Source organism: Tamandua tetradactyla, chromosome 2, assembly GCF_023851605.1.
Source record: "Tamandua tetradactyla isolate mTamTet1 chromosome 2, mTamTet1.pri, whole genome shotgun sequence".
In the NCBI taxonomy this organism is placed as follows: domain Eukaryota; kingdom Metazoa; phylum Chordata; class Mammalia; order Pilosa; family Myrmecophagidae; genus Tamandua; species Tamandua tetradactyla.
Genome location: NC_135328.1, coordinates 140,717,529 through 140,740,494, shown reverse-complemented (window position 1 = coordinate 140,740,494; position 22,966 = coordinate 140,717,529). Strand labels below are relative to the sequence as shown.

The following is a 22,966-nucleotide window of genomic DNA, read 5'->3' as shown; positions in this document are numbered from 1 at the left end:
AGACATCCAAGTATACCGAGTAGACTTAGCTATGAGAGAACTCCTGAGTCTTCAATAGAATAAAAATTTATTTTGGTTATCAAGTAAACCTTTCAGTTTTTTTCTTTAATCGATTAAATTCTGCTTAATTCTTTTGTCTATGTGACTTCAGTTTAGTCGTATCTGCAGGGTTATTTACATTGTCAAAGAAAGTTATTGGCATTATACATTTCCTCAAACTCTCTATTTCTAGCAAAAAAAAAAAAAAAAGACATACTTTTAGCTTCTGAATTAGAATTTCTAGAAATGGGTTACACTGGGAAAAGAGAAACACTGGAAATAAGCAAATGATACTAAAAAACAACTTAAGGGGTGATAAGTACAAAACAGCCAATCATGCCCTCATTCCTTTTTTTTTTTTAATTCTAAAATGTAACATGTATACAAAGCCAGGAAAAAAAAAAAAGCAATAATTTTCAAAGCACACTTCAACAAGTAGTTACAGAATAAACTCCAGAGTTTGTCATGGGCTACTTATTCCACCACCTCAGATTTTTCCTTCCAGCTGCTCCCAAACACTGGAAGCTAAACAGAATATAAATATGGTGATTCAGCAGTCATACTTGCCTGCCAAATCCCCTTCTCTTTGTTATACCTCTTCCTTCTCCTTTGATCCTTCTCCCAATTTATAGGGATCTTTCGGCAATGCCCATTCTGGCGTTTTCATGTTGAGAGGGGGGTGTCGCCACTGAAGGACAGGGGGATATAACTGATAAACTTGGAGAGACTGGTCCCTCTGGGTCGCAGGACCCACCTGACTCAAGGACCCTCCGGGAATTATAGGTTCTAGGAAAGCAAACTTAATGCATGAAACCCCCTAGAGTCTCAGCTTGAGTCCTAGGTATTCTCAATAGTCAACAGGGGTGAGATGTTATTTGGGGTTTAGCAAACAAAGGCAATCAGCATTATCTAACTGAAGCCTGTTTAAAAGAGCACACTCCAGAAGGCCACATGCATGCATTCTTTCACCAATTTCTATACTGGGCTTCTGAAAGCTATACTCCTCTAGTGTTCCTTCTATCCACTAGATACTCCCTCTCAGTTTTCTTTGCTGGATCCTCCTCCTTTTCTGGAAATTTACATATTGGAGGGCTATGGAGTTCTGAAGAGCTAGGGTTTTTCCCTAACTACATCTACATTCCTCTTCAAGGTGCTCTCCTTCAAACATACTGCTTTCAATCACATCTATATACTGAGGTTTGGCAAATTTGTATCTCCAAACTCAAACTCTCTGTTAAGCTGCAGAATGATATATCTAATGGCCTATTTAGAGATCTTCTCTTGGATATCTAAAACTTAGTTCAAATTTAATATGTCCAAAATGGAACTCTTAGTTTTCCCTCCCCATCCACAGCCTGTCTTTTCCAGCTCAGTAAATGGTAACTACCAGCGATCCAGATGGCTGTTCTCTCATGTCCCACTTCTAATCCATCATCAAAATCTTGTTGCTAAATCTGCAGAAAATATTCTGAACATGAATTTTCCCCACCTCTGTTACTATTCTTGTCCAAGCCACCATCATAATTTACCTAGACTAAGAAAGGTCTCTAACTAGTCTCCTCCCTTCCTTCATCCTTTACCCCTATCTTACTCTACTTCTTTCTCTACCTGGTAGAGTGATCTCTGTAAAAAAGTAAACCAGAGCAATCATATCCGCTTCTCAAAATCCTCTATCATACTACCACTCTCCTCCTTGTACCTTCAGTTCCAACAGGCCTTCTGGCTATTTCTCAAAGAAGCCAATCTCATTCCTCTCTCAGAGCTTTTCTCCCTCAAATCCTTGCCTGGTTCCCTTCTCTGATCGAATCTCATTCGCTTGGAGACAGCCTCCCTTACCAATCTCTCACTCTCTAAAATCATGCCATAGTTTTGCCTCTACCACCACCACATCCTCATTCTTCGCTTTCTATTCATAAAAGCATTAACCAATACCTGATATATATTCATTTATTACCTATCTATCCCAAAAATGTTATCGTCACAGTATCGGACACACAGTAGGTACAACATATGTTGAATGAAACGAAGTATTTTACTATAAGGTTTTGTATTATTGTTTCCAAAATACATGTCAAATGATCTACATTTGGAAAAAAATAATTGATACATCATTTGGGGAGAGGCATAAAAACGAATTCTCAGTCTAACTGGGGAACATCTTTATTTAGAAGAGGCTCAATTGTGAAAATAAATTTCTAACTTGTCCATTATCACTACTCATATAGAAATTGCTACAACCCTTTGAAAAACACCTGCCTTCTTTTCTAACAAAGACTTTGGAATACAAAAAGAAGGAAACTTCTCAAATGTACAACAGCATTTTAGGGGTTCTGCTTCCAGAAATGGCTGAGTATCTTCTATTAGACCAACTCTCACAAGTAATGACTATAAACTCGAGACAAAATATTTAAAGAATGGGGTGTGGTGTGGTCAGTACTTGGAAGCAGGGAACAGCACTGGGAGAGTTTCCATTTTTTTGGTGGCTTTTAGACAGATAGCAGGCCCCAATCGGTTTGGGTGGCTAACACACAGAAGAAAACTTACAGTCTTACTGACCTGATGAGCCAAATGTCAGTTTGGCACGACTGCAACAGCTGAACACAGAGTGAGCAAATCACAGAACAGAGAGAACTACAGAAAGGGAGCCCCAAATTCTGTTTCTAAATGCTGCATAAATTTGACTGCCAAACTATGCATATGTAAGTCAGATTCTGGGTAGCCTGGCTAAAAGGCTGAAATTAACTGAGATCTCAGAGGCTGGAGTTTGAATTCAGCTAAGTTAACTGCCTACTAAAACAAATGAACAAAACAAACATCAATCAATGGAGGAACACATCATTCATAATGTGTCAAAATTATTACACATAAGAAACAGTACTGTCTACTCAAGAAAAAAGGCAATCAATGGAGAAGAACCCCAAGATGACCCAGATGTGACAATTAGCACAGGAGGACTTTAAAGCAGCTATTATAACAATACTCAAGGATGTAAGGGCACATATTCTTGGATCTTTCAACAAAGAAATAGAAACTGTATATATAAAAAAGAACTACCTGGAAGTTTAAGAACTGAAAAACACAATATTGGAAAATAACAATCACTTAACAGCAAGTAGACTGAAAATGAGAGAAGAAAGAGTCAGTGAATTTGAAGACAGAGCAAAAGAAATGAACTAACCTGAAGGATGGAAAGAAAAATGACAAAAAGTAACACTAAAACAAAAACCAAAACAATCTCAGAGATCATGGGATAGTATAAAAAGTGCTAATATATATGTCATTGGAGAACGAAAAGGAAAGGGGTGTGAGTATGGAGTTGAAAAAATATTTCAGTAAACAGTTCCCCAATGTGGTTAAAAGACATGAATTTATTAATACAAGAAGTTTGGTAAACTCTTAAAAGGAAAACCACACAAAGGCACAACATAGTGAAACTGCTGATAACCAAAGAAAAAAAGAATATCTTTAAAGTAACTAGAAAAATGAAACATCACATATAGAGGAACAGTTCGAATAACTGCTGAGTTCTCATCAGAAATCATGGAGGCCAGAAGACAGTGAAATGACATAATTTAAGTGCTGAATCCTTAAAAGAAAAAATGAAGAAAAAAAAAAAAGCCCACCTGTCAACCCACGTTCTGTATCCAGCAAAAAATATCCTTTAAAGATGATGGCAAGACAACTGTATTTTAAAATGTAAACTTTGTTGATGAATATTTTGTAATTACACCCTAAACTCATTACTAAACAAATGTCTACTTAATTTCGAAAGGAAAACCAAGAAATATTTTATAACTTTTAATTTGGAAAATTATTTTTAACATCAAATAGAGATATATTTTCTGTAAGATGCAAAATGAATGAGCTGCGAAAAGAAGGAAGAAATCATACTTTATAGAAATGTTTCTATTAGTTAAATTTTGGCATCTAAACTTCAGCCAGTTTAAATGCTCTGGGGGGGGCAAGGATTCTATATAATAGCAGAGTATATACAGAACTACTGATGGAACGGTGACTATATTGGGGAGGATTAGAAAATATGCTATAATCTTTCCTTTCTTAAGTATGGCAGCAAGTTATTTCTGACCTCTGAGTAATTATCATGAAAGTGCAGAGAGTACTAAGTATCACCAATAGCCCATTCAGCATGTTTTATCATGAAGTCTGTTTCAATGACTATATTTGTATCCACAGGAAGGGACCATAAAATCTCCAGATTAAAAATCAAAAACAAAGAAAAGCAACTAGAATTACAGGTCTGATAAAAATATGGGCATATATGAGGCAAAAATTGGGACCAACATTTAACTGCCAGGCACTTATGGTGTGTTTAGCATGCAGCAGACACCATGCTGAAGATGCAAGGACTAGAGCCAACATCCATGCCCTGTAGACAATAGAAACCTCTGGACCAAAAGTACATCAACACAGGTTTATAGTTTAGGTAACTATTATTTTACCTTCCGTCCTGGCTGCTTCTGCCACTAGATCTGCTGCCTGCCATTTCTTATTGCTATCATAAGCATTGTTTTCATCTCTTTTGTGTTGTCTGAAGGGAGAGCTAGGAAATGAACATGGGACAATAGGAAAATTATCGAAAATAGAAAGCAAAAGAGCCCAAATCATGAAGTGCCTTGTAGGGCATTAAAAATTTGGGGTTTTATCTTATGAATAACAGGAAGGTCGTTGAAGGATGTTAGGCTCAGAAGCAGGGATGGTGACATGATAAAAAAAAATCACGTATTTATGAAGAATGGCTCCAGAATGGTTCTTTCCCATATCAGCATTTTTGGCAAAAAAAGTATGTTTTTAATGGGAAGAAAGGGGCAAAAGAAAATACGAGAATACCAGTCAGAAAACTACTGCTGTAGTCCTGCTAGGGAATGGCTATAGCTTGTACTGCAGAGACCCAACAATGGAGACTGAGTCAAGAGAAGTAGGAAAAATTTAAGGGATATTTATGAAGTAAAAAGAAACAGAACTTGGTGATGGATTAGATATTGGGATGAAGGAAAAGCAAGTTTTAAGGTTCCTTTCGGATTTGCTCAACTAGCTGGTGGCCCTATTCATGAAATAGGGAACAGTGGAAAAAGTCCAAAAGTACAAGGGGGAGGATTATAGGTTTGTTTTGAACATGCTGAGTCTAGGGTACCTTTGATACATCCAAGTAGAGATGTCAAGCCAGAAGTTGGGATATGTGGGTCTGGACTCAAAGGAGAGGTCTAAGCTGCAGATGAAACTTTTAAGAGTCATCTTTAGTGCTGATACAAATAAAACCTGTGTAGATTAAATAACCTTATCATATAAGTCAAGAACTTTTAAAGAGATATATTCTTGGTAATGTTATGGATAAAATACTAGACAGGGTCAAATTTAAAGAAGAAAACATGCACATAGTTTAAAAAGCCAAACAGTATTAAAATGTTTATCTGGGAAACCAGCTGTTTCCCTGTCTAATCCCTCTCCACTCTTGATTCCAAACCTGTAGAGGTAATCAATATTAATATTAAGCTGTTTCTCCTGTGTTTCTGTACCAGATTATTATAGGGTTATTTCATGATTTTAGAAATTATCTACAGATTTTCTAGTGTGGAAAATGATAATTTAGCTTTATAACTCTTTCCTTATTTCATATATACCATACTTCTCCACTGTCATGCCCACCCATCCAATTACCTATTTCACAATTTTTGCTTAAACCGATATACAGTATTATAAATATATTATTGTATCTTATTTTTTACAGTAATATACAATATTACCTTTTCTATAAATACTGTTAGAAGCTTGGCCAATTAGTCTATTATGAGGGACGACTGTATCTCCAAGGTTCTTTCCATATCAGCGTTTTGGGAAAAAAATCATTTGTTTTTAATGAGAAGAACCCTGTAGAATATTAATCAAATGTGACAGAAAGCCAGTTTTTCTCTAAGTCCAATAAAATAGCTCTGCTCTGGCAATCCTAGCACCAGGGGAAAAGGGATGATGACAGGCAGGGAAGGAGAGACACTACTATTATACTACAAAGTTATAGATCTAGATGAAATTCTTTCTAGCAAATAGACTGCCTTGATAAGATATTAGAAAAGCAAGAATATAAAAACAAAACAGACAATGATTACAGCTATATGGAAAAGTTTGCCAAATACTGAGGTTGACTGCTCCTAACCATCCTCCCCTGCCCCGGTACACCAAGCCAGATGGGGCACATTTTATCAAACTTTCAGAAAAAGATAATCATTTGTTAAACTGTTCCAAAGCCCAGACAAATTTCAGCTTTCCAATCACTTTAAAAGGCTACTATCCGGGCCGGCCATGGTGATGCAGCGGCAGAGTTCTTGCCTGCCATGCCGGAGACCCAGGTTCAATTCTTGGGGCCTACCCATGTGAAAAAAAAAAAAAAAGGCTACTATCCTTTGATGCAAAATCTGACATATACAAAACTGTAAACAAAACACATATGTACCAGTAATATTTATTAGGAAGACTGGTGCAAAGCATTTAAATAAAAGATGAGGGGATTAAATACATCAGTTACATATAGTTGATTTATTTTGGGTATCAAAGAGGATTCAACATAAATTTATCAATGTTCTTCGTTATATTAGTATTTAAAGAAGAATACTTATACATTATTTCAAAGGATATTTAGGACAATTTATTATCACTTTGGGAAGAAAAAATCTCAGCATAAGTTCTGGCATAATGGTTTGAACAGCTAATTCTGAACTTTCGGTTATGAACAAACAGAACCACTGAAAAAATTATTAAAATTGTTTCAGTACATAAACAGAGCTTGCAAGGAAGAAAATCCCCTGATGCCAAAAACAAAGAACTTAAAGTCAAAATGATAAGAGCCCAAGTTGAAATACTGTGGTGATATGGGGGAGTGGAGGGGAGGTGGGGATGGAGGAGAGGGTGGTAACAATAGTTAGTGGAACTGGATATACTCTAGGGGATTTTTAATGCTATGTGGAAAAAAGACAGGTTGTAGTTCTCTATGAGGAAGACATCATTAAATGAAGTAGTTGTATAAACCCCAGATTCTGGAAGGGCCTTCCTATCTGTGAAAAGGCAACTAAACCTCTACCAATTGCCACCTACATATAAGTTAACAAGGGTACCTGATATTCACAAGAGCTGTGGGTAGGAGAGAAAAGTCTCCCTTAAAAAATTAAAACCACAAGCCATTACCATGCACAGGTATAGGATCCAAATTTATGCTACAGGTGTAGAGGAAACTCCAAAAACAAATTAGCACTAAAAATTGGTCTTAGGGGCAGGAAATAGGGGTGCAGTGGCAGAGTTCTTGCCTGCCATGCTGGAGACCCAGGTTCATCTCCTGCTGCCTGCCCATGCAGGGAAAAAAAAAAAAAGTGGTCTGAGGCTAGTGCTCCACGTGGTGCCTGGAAGAAACAAATGCAAAATCACTCTGGAAGAATACTTCCTTAACCCAGGCAGTGTAGGATTCCTAGAAGAAAAACATTTCTACTGGAGATAAGCTCACAATAAGTAAATCACAAAAACATAAATGGCCCACTATGAGTAAAAATCAGAAGTATCAACAAGATGATTAGAATCCAAGAATGGCAGATACCAGAATAACTTGAAGAAGGTATAAAATAAATATATTAAAAATGATCATAGATATTGTGAATTACTGATTATATATGTAGAATGGAATGATCAAAAGTTATGAATATTTGCGTTTGGTGTTTTTTTGTATTTAAAAAAATAAAAAAAATGATCATAGATATAAAAGGAAAAGAAACCATAAGAATAAGAAAGAGGCAGATTTGAACACAGAATCAAGCAGAACTTCTGGAGAGTTAGCACCATCACTGAAATGAGTAACTCCAGCAATAGGTTAAAATAGCAGAAGATAACTGAGAAAAGAGAGAAAAAGTGAATTGGAAGATAGATATCAGAATAATAATCAGAAAGCAGCAGAGATAAAGCCAATGGGAAATAGAGAAGAGAAATTAAGAAATACAGAAGACAATAAAAAACAAACATCTAGAGTATTTCCAGAAGGAAGGAGTCAAGAAAACGGGGGGAAAAGCAAAATTCAAAGAAATAATGGCCAAGAACTGAAGACAAGTGTCCTCATATTGAAAAAATACACGAAGTTCTGAAGAAGATAAATAAAAACAAATCTATGCCACAATACATTATAATGCAAGTGCAGAATACCAAACACAAAGATTCTAACTCAAAAATAACCACGAGAAAAGAGCCATAAACTACAAAGGAATAACTTCTAATCAGTAACTATAGCTGCCAGAAGATAATGGAATAACATATACACATTTCTGAGGAAATATAACTGCCGATCTAATTTTAATGTACAGACCCTCTGACCCAGCAATTCCACTTCTAGAAATATACTGAAGGAAAGAGTCAATCATGAAAGATGTACATATAAGAATGTCTATTAGAGAAACATTTATAATATGGAAAGCATAGAAACAATGTAAATAGAAGATTGATTTTAAAAAGTTATGGCTTATCCACACAATGGATTAAATAGAAATGTTGCACAGTATGAGGAGTCACTAAATATATGGACACGGACAGATGCCCATTAATACTGTTCAGGGGTATACAAGCAGATCACTAAACAACATATAATATAATCCCACTTTACACTGATAGAGGCTTGACTTGACTTTTACTTTATATATTTCAGGACTGTTTTAGGTTTTTAACACTAGAAACATTCGTACTTTAATAATAAGGACACTGTCATTTTAGGATTAAAATAAGAGCATAATCCCAACTATCCCATGGTTTTCAGCTACTAGATTGCTACAAATGTCATAAATACTGGTGAATGAAATAATCTCTGAATAGTCAAGTTATCTATGACACATGCAAAATGGTCTTTCTGAAATGACAAGTGTATTTTGATAATTAATGGACAAAAGTTCTATAGGAAAATAAAAACCTATTTTTAATATTGAATTCATTTCAGAATCAAACAAAACAGAAAGAAGCTCACTACAATAGTGAACATTCCAACTTAACATCTGATTATCAAGATTTTCTTTTTCAGGTCTAAAGATAGAAGTCTGGAAAGGCTTTCTGCTTTAGATCCATTCTCATCTTATTTCTGTAGTCTGGTTTAACCATTAGCCATTTTGATAATCCATGGCTATATATATATTAAGAAACTGAGTCTTAATTTTGGTCAACCAAAATTAGCTACCATGATCTTCTGATGCCCTGCTTTTAATAAGGCCATACCAAGTTTTCTATAAACACCAGTTTTATGGCAGTCTCCTACGTTTCTATGTGGTTGGGTGGAAATACACAACCTCTAGTGAGTAGAAGATAAACATTTGTTATTCTCTAATATACTAGGAATACTTTGATTCAATTAAGAAGTACCAGAACCTATTCAAGAATTCCAATTTCAGAGTGATTATACGGTATGTCAATATATAATACATATAATACATATTAATAAAAAAATGAAAAAAAAAGATTGAAAGTGAAGTAGGAATTATAAAAGAAAAGACAGGATTTAACAAATGAGTATGAGCCCTGAATCATTATATTGATATTTCTTTTAGTCTGCAGTATCTTGGAGCAGCCAGAAAGAAAAACCTAAAATTGTGGAACTGTAACCTATATCGAACTCTAAAATCTGATCTATAACTAAATGTTGTGGCATGCTCTGAACTTTATTGCTTTTTGTAGATATGTTATTATTCACAATAAAAAATAACAAAAAGATACAAATAATTCAAAATAAGAGCTGATTAAATTTATGATAAGCATATATTGGTTGTGCCAGTTTGAAGCTGTTATGCACTCCAGAAAATCCATGTCCTTTTTCCTGATCCAATCTTGTGGGCAGCCATGTTTCTTTTAATCCTGATTTAATATTGTGGGGTGGAAACTTTGATTAGATTGTTTCCATGGAGATGTGACACACTCAATTCAAGGTGGGTCTTGATTAGTTTACTGGAGTCCTTTAAAAGAGGAAACATTTTGGAGAAAGCTCAGATCCTACAGAGACACAGACAACTGGAGATGCTTGGAGTGCCAATAGAGTGAGCAAATGCCTAAACAGGGACATCTGGAGATACAGACCACAGCAGATATCACCACTATCTTCCCATGAGACTTGGCTAGGCAAGCCAAGACCAAGAGTTGTGTCCCAGAGAAGCTAAGTGAAGGCCTACAGATGTTTACAGAGGAAACAACTAGAATCAAAAGCTGGAAGCACTGGAACTGGGAACAAGAATCGGCACACACCAGCCATTCGCCCTCCCATGTAACAGACATCAGCCTTTCCTGAGTCAAAGTATCTTTCTCTGGATGAAAGCCTTCCTTGGACATTTTTGCTGGCCTTACAACTGTAAACTTGGAACTTAGTAAATTCCCTTTATAAAAGCCAAAAAAAAAAAAAAAAAAAAAATCAAATTTGTAGGAAATCTATTTGAAAACGCAACATATTACCACACATCATCTCTCAGAGTGCATTTCAAAGGCTGCTATTTAAGAGTAACAAGTAAAAACAAGTTTTGGTGGCAATACATTTGAGAAGTGTGGTTACTTAAAGTTAAGGAGATTTCTTTACTGCTGGACTTCACTATGCACGGTGAGTCCAGAATAGTAGTGCAGATGCAATATATCCCAAGCTTATTTGGTCCTATTCCGTTTTATACTTAAGCACCGTGAAGTAGAGAATACATGGGGAAATGCTGTCATATAAATAATGTAATCAAAAGATAGTACTATGTTTTTCTTTTGGAGTTTATCCTAAGAAAATTATTCAATAAGTTTTATATATAAACATAAGAAAATTTAACGTATAGCTTTCTAATAGGAAAAACCTAGAAACAAAATCCAAATTGTGGTGAGCTGCTTTGCAAACTGAAATCTAGCAATACTAGATTACTAGCAGATAAACAATTTTAGACTAAAACTAGCGGAGAATATTACCACAGAAATTATTATTTTTATTGGGGAAAAAATTAAAATTGGTGGCAATACAAACCAAAAGAAAACATATAGGTATAAAAATGAAGAAGTGATAAGATCACAGCAGCTTCTGTCTTATTAAAAAATGATCCTTAGGGCCGACCACTGTGATTCATCAGGCAAAGTTCTCGCATGCCATGCCGGAGACCAGGATTCAATTCCTGGTGCCTGCCCATGCCAGAAAAAAACAAGATCCTTAACTAATATTAAAAAAATTTTGTTGGAGTTCTGGGAAGATGGCCGAATAGGGTAGATTGAGTTCAGCCCTGCTTCAAGGAAAAGGGACAGGAGGGCGACAGAGATGGCGATTCAAGAGTGCAACTGACTTGGGAAGTCTTCTAAACCACACAGGGTGGCCCTGGTGGCAAAAGCTGAGGAACTGAGAAGTAGAAAACTGGAGCTTAATGCGGAAGTGCAGAGTCCACAGGAGTGCAGAGAGGGGGACTATGAAATAAGCTAAGCTGTGTTCCTTGAACGCGCTACCCTCATCAGCACAGCCCCACGACCCGCGACTCATCCCACACCCCACACACCTGAACCCTGTCACTCGCCCCCACTCCACGTGCTCCAAGTAGCCCCACCCCACCAATTCCCAGCGCACGTACCTGCCCCACACCTCCACCCCAAGTGCAGTACAACCCACATTTCCTGCACCACTCCCGAGCACTACCTCCTCCTCCGTGCTCCCTGCAAGCTGTTGCCAGCGCATAAAGGCTGCAAGTGCATATCTCTATACCCAGGCTACAACTGCACCCTGGCCCACAGTGCCACACAACTTCACCCCATGCCCCCTGAGCTCTGCACATCAGTTTATGGCACTCCTAGACCCGTGCACATGCTCAGCCCCCAGTAACATCCCTCAGCTCTGGGAACCTCAGTTTACAGTACTCCTAGACCTGTGCATGCTTATGACCCTCAGTCACGCTTCCCAGCTCTGAGACAGCACTGACCTGTGCAGCTGGGTCAGATCTGCCCCAAGACCATGAAGGCATAACACCAACCTGCTGCCATAGCTCTCACATGAACACAAAGGGCCCCGCGCCCTAGACCAGTGTAGAATCCCCAACCTGAGCCTATACCTGCGCAGGAGTGCATCACCGCACTGTTGTGACCCACCCCGTAACCTGCATCCTGTTACACATTCACACCACAAATAAAAGACTTTAGATTACTGAGGAAATCAACTCCCAAAGTAAATCAATCAAGATACTTACATGCGACAAAAACAACAGATGACTAAGCAAATCACAATGCCCAGCCTAATGACCAAATTGAAACACCACAAGAGACACAGATGTTGGAACAACTAATCAAAGATGTTCATATAACTCTACTTAACAAAATAAGTTGGATGCTTAATGACATCAAGGAGATTAAGAGGAAAGTAGAAGAGCATAAAGAGAATTTAAAAGAATAAATAGAAAAATAACAGGTATCAGAGGTTAAAGACCCTGATGACCAAAGAACAAACATACTAGAGGCACACAACAGCAGATTTGAAGAGAGAAGAATAAGCAATACAGAGGACAGGAAAACAGCAAACGGTAAAAAAGATGGAAAAATTTGAATCGGATCTCAGGGAAATGACAGGCAAAACAAAGCACACAAATATAAGAATCACTGGCGTCCCAGAAGGAGAAGAGAGGAATAAAGGGCTAGGAAGAGTAGTTGAGGATGTAATGGGGGAAAACTTCCCAACCCTTACAAAGGATATATCCTTTATACATAAGTCAATTTCTAAGTCAAAGAAGCCCAACGAATTTCAAACAGAATAAATCCAAATAGGTATTCCCCAAGACATATACTAATCAGTCTGTCAAATGTTGGAGAGAAGCAGAAAATTCTGAAAGTGGCAAGAGAAAAACAACATAGTACATACAAGGGAAACCACATAAGACTGAGTCCAAACTACTCAACTGGCACCATGGAGAAGAGAAGGCAGTGGTATGATATATTTAAGATCCTGAAAGAAAGACTTCCAGCCACGAATTCTGAACTCAGTTAAACTGTCCTTCAAAACTGAGGGAGAGATTAAAATTTTCACAGACAAACAAATTCTGAATCTGTCAACAAGAGACTGGCCCTATAAGAAATACTAATGGGAGTTCTGCCAGTTGAAAAAAGAATAAAAAGATAGGAGAGAGAGGTCTGGAGGAGAGCACAGAACTGAAAAGTACCAGTAAGGGTAACTTAAAGGATAAAAAGAGAAAGAGGGAAAACAATATATAGATCTGACAAATAAAAAAAGATGAGATGGATTCAAGAAACACCTTTTCAGTAATAACTTTGAATGTTAACAGACTAAACCTACCAATTATAAGATACAGATTGGCAGAATGGATTAAGAAACATAATCCAGCTATATGTTGCTTACAAGAGACTCATCTTAGACACAAGAATACAAATAGACTGAAAGTGAAAGGATGGAAAAAGATTTTTCATGCAAGACATAACCAAAAGAAAGCAAGAGCAGCCATACTAATATTGGACAAAATAGATTTTAAATGTAAAAACATCATAAGAGAAAAAGAAAAGCACTATAAATTAATAAAACGGACAACTCACTAAGATGAAATAACAATCATAAATCTATATTCTCCCAATCAAGGAGATCCAAAGTACATGAGACAGACATTGGCAAAACTGAAGGGAGTGATAGATGTTACAACAATAACAGAAGACTCCAATAAACTACTCTCCTCTATAGATAGAACAATCAGACAGAAGATCAACAAGGAAACAGAGAAGTTAAACAACTTGATAAATGAATTAGACCTAATAGCCATATATAGGCCACTGAACCCCCAAAACACAAGGATATATGTTCTTCTCTAGTGCTCATGGAACATTCTCCAGGATAGATTATATGCTGGGGCACAAAACCAAGGCTCTATAAATTTAAAAACACTGAAATTATCCAGAGCACTTTCTCTGATCACAATGGTATAAAGCTGGATCTCAATGACCACCAAAGAATGCGAACATTCACAAATAGATGGAGATTAAATAACACAATCTTAAACAAGCACTGGTTCAAAGAAGAAATTGCTAGAGAAATCAGTAGCTATCTGGAGATGAATGAAAATGAGAATACAACTTATCAGAATTTATGGGATGTGGTAAAGGCTGTGCTGAGAGGGAAATTTATTGCCCTAAATGCCTAGCTTAAGAAACAAAAAAGAGCAAAAATCAAGGGCTTAACTGCTCACCTGGAGGAACTTGAGAAAGAACAGCAAATTAACTCCAAAGTAAATAGAAGAAACAAATAACAAAGATTAAAGCAGAGTTAAATGAATGGGAGAACAACAGAAAAAAATCAATAAAACCAAAAGGTTAGTTGTTTGAGAAAACCAATAAAATGGATGGGCCATTAGCAAGACTGACAAAGAAAAGAAGAGGGAGGATGCAAATATACAAAATCAGAAATGAGAAGGGGTGCCTTACCAGAGGCCCTGAACAAATAAAAGAAATCCTAAGAGGATACTATGAAAAACTATATGCCAACAAACTAGACAACTCAGATGAAATGGACAAATTCCTGAAAACACACAAACAAGCTCACTGACTCACGAAGAAATAGAAACGCTCAACAAACCAATCACAAGTAAAAAGATTCAGTCAGTTATCAAAAACCTTCCTCCAAAGAAAAGCCCAGGGTCAGATGGCTTCATAGGGGAGTTTTATCAAACATTCCAAAAAGAACTAAAACTAACTTATCAAAACTTATCCAAAAAATTGAGGGAGAAGAAATTCTACCTAACTCATTTTATGAAGCTAATATAATTTTAATACCAAAACCAGGTCAAGTTGCTATAAGAAAGGAAAAACTACAGGTCAATCTCCCTAATGAACATAGATGCAAAAATTCACAACAAAATACTAGCAAATTGAATCCAACAACACATTAAAAGAATTATACACCATGACCACGTGGAGTTTATACCAGGAATGCAAGGATGGTTCAACACAACAAAATCAATTAAGGTAATACAGCACATTAATAAATTGAAAGGGAAAAATCACATGATCATCTCAATTGATGTTGAAAAGCATCTGACAAAATTCAACATCATTTTCTGATAAAAACACTCCAAAAGATAGGAATCAAAGGTAACTACCTCAATATGATAAAGGGAATATATGAAAAAACAATAGCCAGCATCATAGTCAATGGAGAGAGAATGAGCTTTCCCCCTAAGATCAGGACAAGACAAGGATGCCCAGTGACACCACTATTATTCAACACTGTGCTAGAAGTTCTAACTAGAGCAATCAGGCGGGACAAAGAAATAAAAGGCATACAAATTGGAAAGGAAGAAGTAAAACTTTCATTATTTACTGATGACATGATACCATACTTGAAAGATGCTGAGAAATCTACAGTAAAGTTACGTGAGTTAACAAATTCAGCAAGGTGGCGGGATATAAAATTAATGTGCAAAAACCAGCAACGTTTCTATACACAAGCAATTACCTAACTGAGGAGTCAGTTGAGGAAAAGATTCCATTCAAAACAGCAACTAAAAGAATCAAATACTTAGGAATGAACTTAAAGGATCTGTACAAAGAAAACTATGTAACAGTGCTAAAAGAAATCAAAGAAGATCTAAATAGGTGGAAAGACATTCCCTGCTCATGGATAGGAAGGCGAAATATACTTCAGATGTCAATTCTACCCAAATTGATCTACAGATTCAACATAGTACCAATTAAAATTTCAACAACTTACTTTGAACTTTGAAGACTTGGAAAAGCTAGTTACCAAATTCATCTGGAAGGGAAAGAGACCCTGAATAGCGAAAAGCATCCTAAAAACACCTGGAGCAAGATATAAGATTCCACAAGGGTTCCATGCACTACAGTAACTTTCCAGAAACCTACAACCTCCAGATAGGTCCCTGGACCAGGTAAGTCCTGAAACCTAGAGGCCCAGTCTCTCCAGAACATCAGATAGTTTCATCTCTCTACCCCATATTATTGAAAGACCCTTCCAACATGAAAATGTTAGAATGACCATAGCCCAAAAACCTCTAAAGAGAGGGACAGAAGGATCAACGGTGATGATGGAGTCATACAGTGAAGATAGGATTTAACAAATGAATGTGATTGCTGAATCATTAAAATATCTCTTTTAGTCTTCAGTATCTTAGAGCAGTTAGAAGTAAAAACCTAAAATTGTAGAATTGTAACCCATGTGAAACTCTGAAATATGTTCTACAACTAACTGTGGTACTGTGCTTTGAAATCTGTGGCTTTTCTGTATATAATTTTTCACAAAAAAGAAAAAAATTCAACTGTGGTGATAAAAAAATATTCAAGCCTTTTAGCCTCCTATATTCTGGAGCAGCTAGAAGGAAAAATCTGAGAGGACTGTATGGGAGTCCATGACAAACTCTGGGATCTGTTCTTGTAACTACTTGTTGAAGAGTGTTTTGAAAACTATCGCTTTTAAATTTCTTTGCTTTGCATATATGTTATAGTATACAATAAAAAAGTTGAAAAAAAAGTTTTTGTTAACACATCAAAAACGGAACAGGCATTTACATGTATAATACTGCAATCTCTACAGGGGGTCAATTTGGCAAAATATATCAAAATTAAAACTGACCATATGCTTTGACGTCATGATTCCACTTTTATGAGTCTCTTCTTTAGGTAGTCATTTGCATACTGAAAAGTATGTATATTTACTATAGCACCCTATAAAAAAGATGTATTTCCTAGGCCAGCACTTTTCAAAGTTTGATCTGTGGACCATGTGTATTGGAATCACTACTGGACTTCATACTAGATCTACTGGATCAGAATACCTGAGGTTAGGGCTCACGTGTACTGATTCTTCTCTGAACCCTCTGAGATGGGACCCATGATGATGATTACTTATCTGACTACTTCCTCAAGTAAAGTTTATTACAATTCCTTTAAGACTTCTGGTTGATAATTTAGTAAATGAAAGGTAGAGAAGGGAATAATCAGAAATCATGACCACAGGATCATGTATAAGAGGAGCTCACAGTATTTATAATAAGGAGGAAAAAAAAGAGACGGGAAGGGTTGTGGAATTGGGATAACAGTAATAAAAAAAGTTTATTAAAATTAGTCAATTATCAAAAGGCTTCTACCAGGAATGGTTAGGAATTTTTACGTAATTCGATATAATAGGAAAGAAACAGTTGGTAGAAGGGAAAATAACCTTTGTAAATTTACACAAAGGGGTTTCTGTAACTATGTATTTAGGAACTGAGGACAATGTATTTGTGTAATAAACATGTGGATCACCTTAGGTCAACTAAGGATGGAGATATACTGTAAAATGCAAACTGCTTTTGGTCAGGTGAATTTCTGAAAAAAAACTGTTTACCATCGAGTAGGTACCACACAAATTAAACGGAGGAGGTGAACTAAATTCCCAGAGAATCAGCTTTTAAAATACAAAGAACAATTGGTGATGTGCCTTACATAAATTATTTAGATTTATGGAACTTAACATTGACAAAGTATTACTTTTCCTATTCAAGCCTTTTCTTTGGGGAAAAAAAAAGTCAGGGCGGGCTATAGTAGCTCAGCAGGCAGAGTTCTCTCACCTGCCATGCCGGAGACCCGGGTTTGACTCCTGCCCATGTGAATAAAAAAGTCAATGAATAAATTTAATTCCGAGACAGGTTAAACTTTAGCCACTTGTGTTTCTAAAGTTTTCTGGGGAAGGAACACATTAACACCTAAAAAGAAAGAGAATCTAACAATGCTAAATACTTCAACTTTGATTCCACAGAAGTGGACATTATCTCATTTAATGAGATGAGACAATTAAATGAGATAATACATATAAAGCACATTACACTTGACACACAGGATAGCTGGTTAAATATGAATTCTAGAATCTGTCTTATCTATGAAATTAAAACTGTCACTTACTTGCAGTGTGACCTTGGACAAATAATTTAATTTCTGTGTTTTCCTCACCTATAAAACAGTAACGATAGAGTGGCTATCTGATAGGATTATTTCAAGGGCTAAATGAATTAATCCACATAAAGTAATAAAAAAGCACATAGTAAGCACATAGGTAAACAAGATAGTTCATGTAAATGTTAGCAATTAACACTATCATTTCATTCTTTGTAAAATGGGTTCCAGGAGTTACAAGGACTAGAGATAAAACAGGGAAAATTAGTTGTATTATACCTGCCTGACCTATAGCAAAAGATGCAAACAGGGGTACTAATTTTTATTCTAAATATTCTGAATTTTCACTAAGTACAAAAGAACACAACCTTCCCAAAGGTCTTGCTACCCTGCCAGCAGAATACTGAAGGAGCTGACTGCATCTCTGAGGCTTTCTTTTCAATGAAAAAGAAATTTAACTTGTGTGAATGGGGAACTCTGACAAAGCTACATGAAAAACTGAACAACACTAGATTGTACATTTTGCCATATTAGTAGTATAATTGTGTTGTAGGTATTTAAACAGATCACCCTGGGTTGAAGGTGGGAGTGTCTTTAAGCAAAGGTGCTTTTCTTACTTACATAAGAAGGTTAAGGTATGAAGCAAGGCAGTTGAATAACAGGCAGATTCTGGAGAAAAGTAATTCACTTGTCTAGCTAGAGTAAGAGAGGAGGGACAGGAGGAAAGCAGGGGATTATGAAAGATTACAGGCTGGGAAGCAGTCACAGGAGAACAGGAGAAAAGGCAATGAAGGCTAGGCTGCAAGTGCACAATGGTCTTTATTATAGGAGGTCTTATATACCAACACTAAAGTTTTGACATCGTTATGTAAATTTTATTACAAAGATTATGTAAACTATACATATTTTATCGTTGTCCCATCCTTACATGGTTTTGAGTTTTAATGGAACAAATTTAATTGTTATTTCAACAAAGATAAATATCTTTCATGTTGAGATTCAAAGAGAAATACAATGAAATACATAAAACTAAAATTTATTTTTCAACATTAAGATTCTTCCTCAGTTTGTGGAAAAGAAGGTAAAGAGACGACCTTTCTATTTTAACATGTATAACAGCCTAGAATTCAATTCTGGTTTCTATAGGTGTAACTAGTGATATATTTTTTTCCTGTAAACCATGGACTCTTAAGAATTGGATAGGATCCTAGGAAATTATCTTAAAGATATTTTTGCCCAATAGACTTCTTCTCCCACCCAAACTATTCAACCTCTTAAAACCAACTCCTGATCAGAAACAAAATTCTTCACATAAGTAATGTTAGCTCCAAAGAGGACAGAGACTCTTGCTCATCACTGGTGTATATTAAGTACTTAGAAGGTATATGGCAAATAGTAGGTGCTCACTCAATATGTGTTGGAATAAATCTCTGAATAAACAGACTGCATCTAGTTTTTAAAGACTATAATGTATATAGTTAGTAGTCTTTAGAACTATATAACGTGGTTTCTATCCCCCCATACTAAAGTGTTTCCCTTAACTTCAGCTATAGTCAGTTCTGCTGCAGCACTTGTTTTGAAAATACAAACTTGTTCCCATACAACTGAATTACTGGGAAACAAACTGAGTATTAAACAGAATTTTGTTGCATTCATCTGTGAGAAACACTAGGTGAACGCAGAAAACCACAACCAGCTGAAACAAGCTAGTCATGAATCAAAAAATGTGCCCATGAACACCCCTCAAACATATACCAGCTTCAGCAGGCACTGTCAACCCCACCCTTCTATACTTCGTGTTACAGCTTCCTCTCCAATTTCAAATACCCACCCCTCTACCACTTCACAAGAACTCACAAGCCACAACCCCTCCTATGTTCACTACCACAAGCATACTTCAGGTCTTATTCAAGACAAAGTACAATAATGATTGCTGTCTTTACATATTTCTTAACCTTTAACATATATAATATTGGGTTAACTACTTTTTTTAAAGGCTCCTATCTTGTTTTAATGTTCACTGATGGAGTTTATGAATGCTGTACCCCTAACCCCATTTTCTCTATAAGCCCTGTGGTTTCCAGTATACTGTTTTATGCAGAATATTTCAACTTGTCTATTTGGTTGTCAATATAATGTTGATAGTTTTTCTTTTTTAATTGTGTGTGTGTGTTCTACAAACATCACCCCTTTCCCCAAGTTTCTTAATATTAATTGTAATTTGTGTCTCTTCTGCGGATTGGCTCACAATATCAAACTACAATGAGTATTCTTAAATAATATCTTCACCAAAGAAAGAAGCACTAACATGCAGTAAGAGAGCTAAATGAAGCTATAATCTTCCAATGTTAAAGTTAAAGCCAACTGTGAAACATTTTGGCCTCAACAAACATTTTAAAGTTAAACTTGAAAAAAATAAGAATCTATTACATGCTTAAGTCCATACACTATTTTAAAGACCTTTTATAGCCTTGATTAGTATGCATCGTATGTCAGTTAGGTAATACTTGATGCATTTCACATTTGATAAATTTATAAATGTCAGTAATTTAAGATAAAAAATTTCAAATTTTTAAAGCAAATCATTGGAATTACATTTCTTAGAGCATGATGTTAGGCAAAGCAAACTTTCTATCCACTCTATCTCCCCCCAAAATCTGTATTATCAAGGTCTTTTTCTAAGAATTAAAATGTACGAATTACAGCTCTGCAATTAAAAATCTGAAATTCAATTGCTACTAACCATGTAAGATAAAACAAGATGAATATAGTGCATCTTTAGCATAAACTTTAGTGCACACAGTTATAATACTAAATCATTTTACAGGATAATTGATTATTCGCAAAAATAAAATAGGAGAAACATACCAAATCAGTCATCCAAATGCTATTACTCTGAGTTAGTTGTTGTATTCAGTCAGTGTTATTTAAAAGCTTGAAGGGAGCAAAGGATTATGTACCAAAAAACTGACATCTCAATTTCACACCCTATAATAATTTACCTTCTACAGAAAAACAATATACAGTAGTAGTCAAAGTAACATAATGATCCATGCTACCTAACCTTAAAAACAATTTCCCAATTTTCTCACTTAATGCCTTACCTCAAGTCCATGGATATTGACCATTTCTTATGGTACAGGCTTACTAGTTAAAAGTTCTTCTAAAAGGAATGTGCAAGTCAGCCACACTTGACAATTTATGTATTGCGGTTTTGTGGTAAGTGCTACCATTTTCAAAGGATCAAGAAAAGTGCTATAAATCTGAGAATGGTCACACTTCATCAAAACATATTACATAACTGACTACCTTATGTGTATTTTCCAATTCATATCTTATTATTATTTTCCAACACATTAGGGCTCTAAGATAGAAAAGTAAGTTATCTTTCAATGCTTTTTTTCTATGTAATTTTTGGATAACCTGTCCTATGCATAAGTATCATCTTTAAAAGAAACCAGGAGGCAAGTGGGATAAGTTCTTATATACAAGTAAAAGGAAGAGGAAGAAAGAAATGGAAGAATTTGAAAGAACCAGTTCCCATTTTATGCCAAGAATAAATATTGATAATGAACTAATTAACTCAATGAAGTGTGGAAGTTCTAATAATCTGGCCAAATATTTTAAAGGCATTTTAATATAAGGATTCAGAAAAAGTTACAACTTCATCAACTGATCCTCATGCAGGTTCATCCTCTTAATTGGCCCCATGTTTTTCCTATTTCATAGGATTCTGTTCTTTCTAATGTCATGGACCTCACCTGAGGTCCTCATAATGGACTCCTGGCCAGCTGCTGGTGTGTATGTGTACATGCGTGTTTTATATATGAAATCTTCAGTTAGAAAGAGTATAAATGGATATTATTTGTTTCGTAAAACCTTAAATAAGCGCTAACAGTCCAATTAGTGGCTTTAAAATTATACACAACATGACTGGCAATTTGACTATGTCGTCTAATGAAACTTCTAAGCCTGATGAAGATGAAAATATGTAAAGTATGGTGCCAAAAGAAAGCATTTAGGCAAAAATTTCATTTCTACAACACTATTCAGAATTTTTTTTTAAATTGTGGCGAATTCAAAATAAGCAAAGTTGAAAAAACTCAATAAAACATTTAATTTAATCAAATCTCAGTTCAATACAATTATCTTAAGTGTGTGCCAGTCTTTCAGCTCTAACAATGTGAAACTGTTGTATAGTTGGTGATTAATCTTGTCATAATTAGGGCAATGAATTTTATAGTAGATGTTTAACAATAATCTTAGGAATCTCAACAGATTTATTATATATAAATCTATCCAACAATTCTCCAAATAATTATTGATATCTCTATAGAATACTCAATTAATGCAATTTTAAGAAAATCATCCAGGAATTATATAATTGAAAAAAGAATCAGAAATCTTATCCTATAACCATTATCCATAAGTCTCAAAATACTTTCCTAATGAAACATGAAATTTGGAACTGTAAAAATATATGAAAGCAAGGTACATGGGTTGTTGTTCAGTGGTAGAATGCACACCTTCCATGCAGGAGGCCGCGGTTTGATTCCTGGACCATGCACCACCATCCACCCTCCCCAAAAAAGAAAAAAATATATATATGAAAGCAATCAACTAAACATTTTGATTTATGAAATTTATATTTACACTTTCTAATGCATAATTTTAAATAAATTTTCAATGGTACCATGTTTTTGGTTTACTTTCTTTTTTTTTTTTTTTTTTTTTTTTTTTTAAAGGAAAGACAGAGAGAAGGAAGGAAGGAAGGAAGAAAGGGAAACATTTTTAAACATTTTCTTGTTTTATTGTATTCTGTTTCTCCGTTTTTGTTACATGGGCTGGGGCCGGGAATCGAACCGAGGTCCTCCGGCATAGCAGGCAAGCACTTTGCCCGCTGAGCCACCGCGGCCCGCCCTGGTTTACTTTCTTGTACTCGAGAAACATTTCTTTAGTGCCTACCATTTATTTACCCTATAAGAGATGGTGGAAATATTAAAATTAATAAAAGCACACTTGCCTATGT

At 35.7% G+C, this 22,966-nt stretch overlaps 1 protein-coding gene across 8 annotated transcripts in view; it reads right to left on the bottom strand.

Annotated features, from left to right (window-relative positions):
* TAB2 (TGF-beta activated kinase 1 (MAP3K7) binding protein 2) overlaps positions 1-22,966 on the bottom strand; it is a 93,595-nt gene that overhangs the window by 43,350 nt on the left and 27,279 nt on the right. The window contains exon 1 of one of the 8 annotated variants that reach the window (XM_077149214.1): positions 4,500-4,600. The exons of the other annotated variants lie outside the window; for them this stretch is intronic. The gene's annotated coding sequence lies outside the window, so the exon portion shown is untranslated. Of the gene's footprint in view, positions 1-4,499; positions 4,601-22,966 lie in introns of those variants that run through there. 8 annotated transcript variants of the gene reach the window in all.